Source organism: Hydra vulgaris, chromosome 03 (genome assembly GCF_038396675.1).
Source record: "Hydra vulgaris chromosome 03, alternate assembly HydraT2T_AEP".
Taxonomy (NCBI): domain Eukaryota; kingdom Metazoa; phylum Cnidaria; class Hydrozoa; order Anthoathecata; family Hydridae; genus Hydra; species Hydra vulgaris.
The window spans coordinates 57,925,611-57,933,273 of record NC_088922.1 but is presented as its reverse complement, the minus strand read 5'-3'; the positions used below and the strand labels follow the sequence as shown (position 1 = coordinate 57,933,273).

General features: G+C 26.9%; 1 long non-coding RNA gene across 1 annotated transcript; it reads left to right on the top strand.

The window, feature by feature from the left end:
* LOC136077794 (uncharacterized) lies at positions 1 to 1,571 on the top strand. The gene is made up of 3 exons (XR_010637287.1): positions 1 to 968; positions 1,087 to 1,409; positions 1,487 to 1,571. It is a non-coding gene; the product is annotated as an uncharacterized LOC136077794 (long non-coding RNA).
* The last annotated feature ends 6,092 nt before the right edge of the window (positions 1,572 to 7,663 follow it).

Here is a 7,663-nt window from a genome sequence, read left to right as displayed (position 1 = left end):
TTTATATAGAAGTAGGATCTTGTGCTTGGAAAATCGTAGAAAGAAGCTATCAAAAAACAGATCACGTAAATCACCACAAAATTTAAGTACTATAGATAACTACAAACGTGAAATAAAGTGTTTATTTGATATAAGTGTGAAAGATGTGGAGCGAAAAATTTTATCGAACAAACAAATCACTAAAGAGGAAAGAAATGTCGATATAAATTTTTTTAATGATCAACGAGGAGAACGTAAAGCCGTGATGGGTGGAATAGACAAAAAGTACTGATTTACTGCTTGTAGTAAGCAAAGGGAGATTGAATCTACCAAAAAGAGGGTGACTCCTTCAAATAGTAAAAGATTAGCTTCTGAATATGTAAGCGATTTAGCTGTAAATCAGGTTAGCAGTGAACAATCACTGAATGCGAAGAATGCGAAGAGGATAACCCAAATTTTGAATATCAAAAGAAAAGAAAACCACGATCTCATAAAAGAAAAACAGATTTTGTTGAAGTTATGCTACCTAGGAAAATCTTAAAGGCTACTGCTGTTACAGCAAAGAGATATGGTATTCAGAGTTCAGCACATACAACTACTTTGGCTAATGTCATTAATTCAGCTGGTGGAAACCTAAAGGACTTTGATATTTCTCTAAAGTCAGCAAAGGTCCATTCAAATGATGCAATTAGTGATAATGGTTTAAAAATAAACGAAAATTTCATTAAAATAGCCCGGGGAAAACTACTTTGTATTCATTTTGACAAAATTAGTAAAAGAGTATTTTTATGGTGAAAATAGAAATATTGAGCACTTAGCACTAGTGATTTCAAGTCCTAGTATTGATAAAGAACAACTTATTGGGGTTCTTTCTATAACAGATAGTCATGGAATAACACAAGCCAAAGCTATTAAGGTAATATTGGAATCTTGAAATCTCTGGGATTTAATACATAGTGTATGTTTTGACACTACGTCTTCAAATACAGGTGAGAATAATTTGTGTACCTAATAGTATAATATATGATATTTTTGTAATTTGTTGTTTTTATAATTTTCATTATACTTTTTAATTTTTTTCTCTTTAAATAAATGAATCAAATCAAGGCTAGATGCAGGGTGCATGTGTATTGCTGGAAAAATGGATGTGCAGACCGTTAATATGGTTTGCTTGCAGACATCACATATATGAGCTCCATATTAAGGTTAGAATCATACTATTTATTGTTTTTATTTATAAAATACTTTTGTTCTAGTTCTGTTATCTAGCATGCAGCACTTGCAGTTTCTGGGATAGTTTCAAATGGACCGGTTGATAATCTTTTCAAAAAAATCAAAATTTCTGGGAAACTATAAAGCTGCACATAAATTTCAACAACCTTAACAGGTTTGAATGGAGCAAGCAAAAAGGAACATTTTTTGAAGAAAAGGTAGAGATTTGTATATTTCTTTTTTCTAAATTAAAAAAAAAATCATATTAACAAATTTGAATTACATTTTTTCGAAGGCTTTTGAAACCAAAATTTATCTTGAATGTTCCTTGTTCACAGACAATTTTCCACGTGGTGACTACAAGCATTTGGCAGAACTTGACCTAGCCAAACCAGAGGTTTGGCTAGGCAGTGATAAACTAGCAAATTTTAAGTTTCGTAAACCAATAGCTTTTCATCATGCAAGATTTTTATCAAAAGCTATCTACTACATGACAATAGAACTGCTTACATTTAATTTGCAACAACTTGATACAATTAGTGCAGAAGAAATAGCAACAGTTCATCAAGTTGCTGAGTTGACTGGGTTTTTTCATGCAAGATGGTTTTTGAAAGCACTATTGGCAGCCTCTTCTCCTTGCTTAGATTTATGTGCAATCAGGGACATGATCAAGTATGGATCATTTAATAAAACAATTTCAACTGCAGCAATTAAAAGTTTAAAAAATCATTTATGGTTTCTTACAAAACGAAATGTTGTACTTGCTATATGCGATGAAACGCTAGACAATAACACAAGAGAAAAAATTGCCAAATAATTTTTTTTATACCCTAAACCTTCAAGATTAATATTGGGAAAACTACCTTTTCCAAACATTAACATAACGAAAATTCTGATTATTATATATATTATGATTATTGTATATATTATGATTATATATTATGATTATATATATTATGGTTATTATGGTTATAATTTCATAAATTTATGTCAAGTTAATTGCTAAAAAAAATTATTTTTAAAACATGATTTTAAAACAAAAATTTTTAAAAATTGTAATTTTTATTTATAAATATGCTTAAAAAAAGCTTTCTAAACCCACATATGGGCATAACTATGCATAACACAATAAGAAAACTATCCCTAGTTGTATATTTCTTCTGCTGTCGATAGCTAGCTATTAAATCTAATATTACGTAGAAACCGGGTTGTTTTGAGAAACCAGGTCAAAGTTTTAGCATAAAAAACTTACAAAACAACATCTAAAACTGTCCTAATAGTCTCTATTTTGCTGAAGTATTGTTTTAATTGATCACACAAATGTCCCTATTCACTTAAACAAAAAAAAACAAAAACAAAAAATTAATTAAGGAGGTTTAACTACTCATAATATGACTTTTTGGGGCAAAAATTTAACTTACGAGCCCGTTGAACGGGGTCTAAAATTTGAGCAAATGAGTTGAATTTTGTTTTTTATTGATCCTAGAGTACGCCCACAGTACATGGAAAACAGTGCCTTATGATTTTCAAAAATTAGGGGCGTTTGACCCACCCTAATGCTCATCCGGTATTACAAATTATGATTGCAGGAGGGTCTTTCCAAACTAAACTTTAATATATATTTTAAAACAATTTTCATTTTAGGTTAGAAATCTTTTAAACATTTTTCCTGACTTTTGTTATAACAAGTCTGATAATTTGTTGTTTACTTATAATCCCAGATGTTTCATTAATTATCAATAAATCATTTGAATCTTGAATACATTCTTTTTCTTTATAAAAGTAGTTACTATTACAATTATCATCTTTTTCATCATCAATGTTGATTTCTAAATGTGCAATGTTCTCATAACCTAAATGATTAAGTTAATGAGATCAACTTGCGTCACAACAAATAACTGGCGTTTTTTTTTTTATAAAGAACTGCCAGCTGTTGAGCGGAGAAAAAAAAATGTTTGTCAATTTCTAGAACTTTTCAATGTTTTTTCATAACGTTTGCAGCATCAGTCGTAATACCCATAATATCGTTCTCAAGTTTTATTTTAAAATTATAAAGTGTTTCGTTTAGAAATGAAAAGCTTTGCTGCTTTTTTTCTGTTGTTATAAACTCTAAAATGTTTTTAAATCTGCTTGTAGTAGTCTAGTATTTTTTTGATAGTATTACGTGATTTTGAAGCCTTCCCAGTAAACATACAAACGTTTATTAAACGTCAAAAAAACTTTTCAACAAAAAGTTCAGATTTGGTCAATTATCCGTTTAAAATGAAATCCAGATTAACGTTATAACTTTTTAACTTTATATAAGTAATAAGAACAATATAGGTCTTAATATAAGATATAGTTATAAAGTAATGAAATTTATAAATAAGATATAGTTCTAAAAGACCCGGTCTTATTTGTTATATTTTTTATAATTATTATAATATGTTTATAAACTTTTATACTATACTACTTATACTATACTTTTATTTTATAAAACTATATATAAAGTTATAAACTTATATAAAACATTTTCATATAGTGGGGATTTAGAGAAAAAATATTTGTGCACTATACTTGTTTATGTTTCGATAATTAAAATAAACTAAATGATTAAGCTTTTTGCAGTGGAAATTTTATTGTAACAATTTCTATCACATATTTTTTAAATTTAATCTTATTAGCAGAAAACAAAGTTTACATTGAGATTAAGTCAAAGATTACTAATAAAATTAATAAACTCATAAACAAATATTTTGGATCACTGTTTTCTCTGGTTTATGCATTATCAAAAATCTCCCAAGAATACCGTCTACCGCTTGTTCAACTTGCACCTGTTTGTGCAACATCAACTTCTACATTCGTATCCTGATCGTCTGATTTCGTAACCTGATTTGTAACCGCAAAAAACTTGGGTAAAATAGTTAGCATTTTAAATGTACATTCATAAATCAAAATTGGAATTACACAGAACAACTTTACATATGATCGATTCCATTTTTAACTTACGCTACACGCGCAACAACTTTATCAAATTTTATCTAAATAAACTGTAAATTGAACTTTTAGCTGTTTTAAATCAAACCTGTTCGTCTAAAAAATAAAATGAGCTAAAAAGTTTTGAGTTGGCAAAAAGAGGGCGAACTTATAACTGAAAATGCCACTTAACTTACGTTACGCGGAAATCAAGGTAAAAAAATTGCTTCAACTTTTAAGTCAGATTTCTGCGAATCAGTAAAACGGTTTGTATTAGAAACTTTCACAAGATGTTGAGAACTCTATACTAATTTTAAAAATATATAAAAATTTATCAGTCACAGAGGTGACTGGCTAAAGAAAATAAACAAGTTTATTTTGATACTATGTATTTAATTTAAGTTACACCACTTACGCGACCAAGCGATTATTTTCGTGGATTTTTTATATCTATTATCAAGAGCGAGAGTTACGTAACAATAAAATTGCGAAAGTGTTGTACTCATTTATTAAAAATAATTAACAAAGGAAATTTTAAAAACTGGTTGATTTTATATAACATTTATTAAAATTTTCAAATCGAAAATGGTTTTCCGCAAGACCAAGAGCAACTTTAAAAAATTACTTTAGTATTACGCCTTTATTCGTACTGAGTCATTTAAATAAGAAAATCTTTGGTTTGTCGAAGTTTTTGCTTACACTTCTTTCGTTTATACGTATTTATACGCCTTATTTTCACTACGTTGAATTTTTAGAATGCAAAGTTATTAAAATTTTTAGAATGCAAAGTTACATTTTTAGAATTTTTAGAATGCAAAAATCTCTTAAAATATTTTTAAATCTTTATTTTTCTTAAAATTCTTTATTTACATTAAAAATCTCTTAAAATATTTTTGACGTAAAAGCTGCTATCACAGCAGTTTTTACGTCAAAAATAGGAGGGAGAGGGATATATGTGATCGTATATGTTCAGGTAAATGTGATTGTTTGTGACAGGAGGAAAGGAGTTGAGAATTGACAAATAAAAGGTGACGTACTTTATGGATGAACCCCCTTAATTACATTTACTAACAATTTGTTATACTAAAACAAAAACAAAAAAAGGTTTTAACTGATTTTTACATATTAGAAGAATAGCAATTATTCTTTTTTTTTTAATGCCTAAATAAAAATATTGATATAATTCTTATTTTTATTAATTTATGTATATTTATATGTCAACTAAAATAAGAATACATAAACAAATAAAAAAAAAACAATATAAATAATTTTAATTTACATTAAAAAAAGATTTTTATTCTAAATTCTCCTAATATAAAAAGTTTCACTTTGAACCTTGTCAACCCAACGCGACGAAATAAGAACTTTAGTAAATGCAAGTAGTTTTAACTTACTTTACACGAATTTGAAATGAAAATGTGCTTTAAGTAAGCATCGTAATTCAAAACGTTAAATGTAAAAACGTAACATTTAATATTCTTTCGCATATATTACTAAAAAACTTTTTTAGCCAAATTTTGAAAAAACAAAACTTTATCATGTTTTTGTTAACTCACGTTACATGAAAATTGTAAAAGTCCTTTTGTTATTTCCATGAAATATATATATTTTATAAAGTTTAAAATCTGACCAACAACAATATGAACATGTTAGCTCCATTTTCAAGATTATCAGCAGCATCGTCAAGTGAATCGAAAAAGAAAGTATTCCTCCTTATCAAAAAGCCTTAAAAAAATCGGGTTACTATTGCGAACTTGCATACCATCCAAGTATAAAATCAACAAACGGCAACCATAAACGCAAGATAATTTGGTATAATCCTCCTTTCAGTGCAAATGTTGTTACAAAGATAGGTAAATGTTTTTTGAACCTCATTGACCTCCACTATCCAGTTAACCACAGACTTCGTAAAATATTTAATAGAAACACAATCAAAATAAGTTATTCCTGCATGCCAAACATAAAACCCATTATCAACTCTCACAATAAAAGCATTTTACATAAGGAGGCAAAACTAACGAAATGAAATGCAACTGCATTGACAAAACCAAATGTCCAATGAACAACCATTGCCTTTCCAACAACATTGTTTATCAGGCCACCATCTATTCAAATAATCCGGAATATAAAAAAAAAGTGTATTTTGGACTTAGCGAAATACCTTTTAAAGTTCGGTATGGAAACCACTTAAAATCTTTTAATGTAGTTAGGTACAAGAATGATACAGAGCTATCAAAAGAAGTATGGAAGATTGTTAAAAAATGCAAACTATACAACCCATCATCAAGAGTTTGTAACCTTTGTTTGAACGAGAAGTTCCAAATTTTGATGTATAGAGGAGAAAACCTACTAAATACAAGGAGTGAAATAATCTCGAGGTGCAGGCACAAAAATAAGTTTCTTATTTCCTCTTTTGATGCCGAAGATTGATCCTGGTTGGTTTACGTCAAATTTACGTCACCTTATACTTTCAATACTTTTAAAATTTTGTTTCCATGGAGTCATTAGAACTCACGCCACCGTAATTCTAATTGTAATTTTAACGTTTAATTTTTAATTTTGTACTCTATGGCTGATGATTGCCGTTAGGCGTGAAACTTAAAGTTCCATAATAAAAGAATTTTCTTTATCGTTTTTAATTATAATTGTATATATAAATATATATATATATATATATATATATATATATATATATATATATATATATATATATATATAATGTTAGTGTATTCTACAAACAAGGTGCTCAATGTTCTAAAAGAACAGAGCAATAATAAATTAATAAAAACACTTATCTAATTTTTGATTACTTCAACACTGTGAAACATAGTGAATGATGGTAAAACACAGTGTTGAAGTAATCAAAAATTAGATAAGTGTTTTTACTAATTTATATATATATATATATATATATATATATATATATATATATATATATATATATATATATATATATATATATATATATATATATATATATATATATAGATATAGATATATATATATATATATATATATATATATATATATATATATATATATATATATATATATAGATATAGATATATATATATATATATATATATATATATATATATATATATATATATATATATATATATATATATAGATATATATATATATATATATATATATATATATATATATATATATATATATATATATATATATTTATATAGATATATAGATATATATGTAAAAACTATTGAAGAATCATTTAACAACATTATTTTATTTAAATAATAAATAATAATATTTTTTTTTGTATAACAGTTTAATGAATGCTTTGGAGTCTATTCCGTAAGTGCACATTCCGAAACGCTCCTTTCGTAAGGAACTGTTTCGCAAGTTTCTTTTCGTAAAGAGTTATTACGGAATGATAATTATTTATTTATTTCGTATAACATATTCACGGAAAGTGAATTTGCGCAAGAACAACTTCCGCAATAGCAACTTGAAATACGGAAGATAAAAATGCGAAATTTTCGTAAGTTTT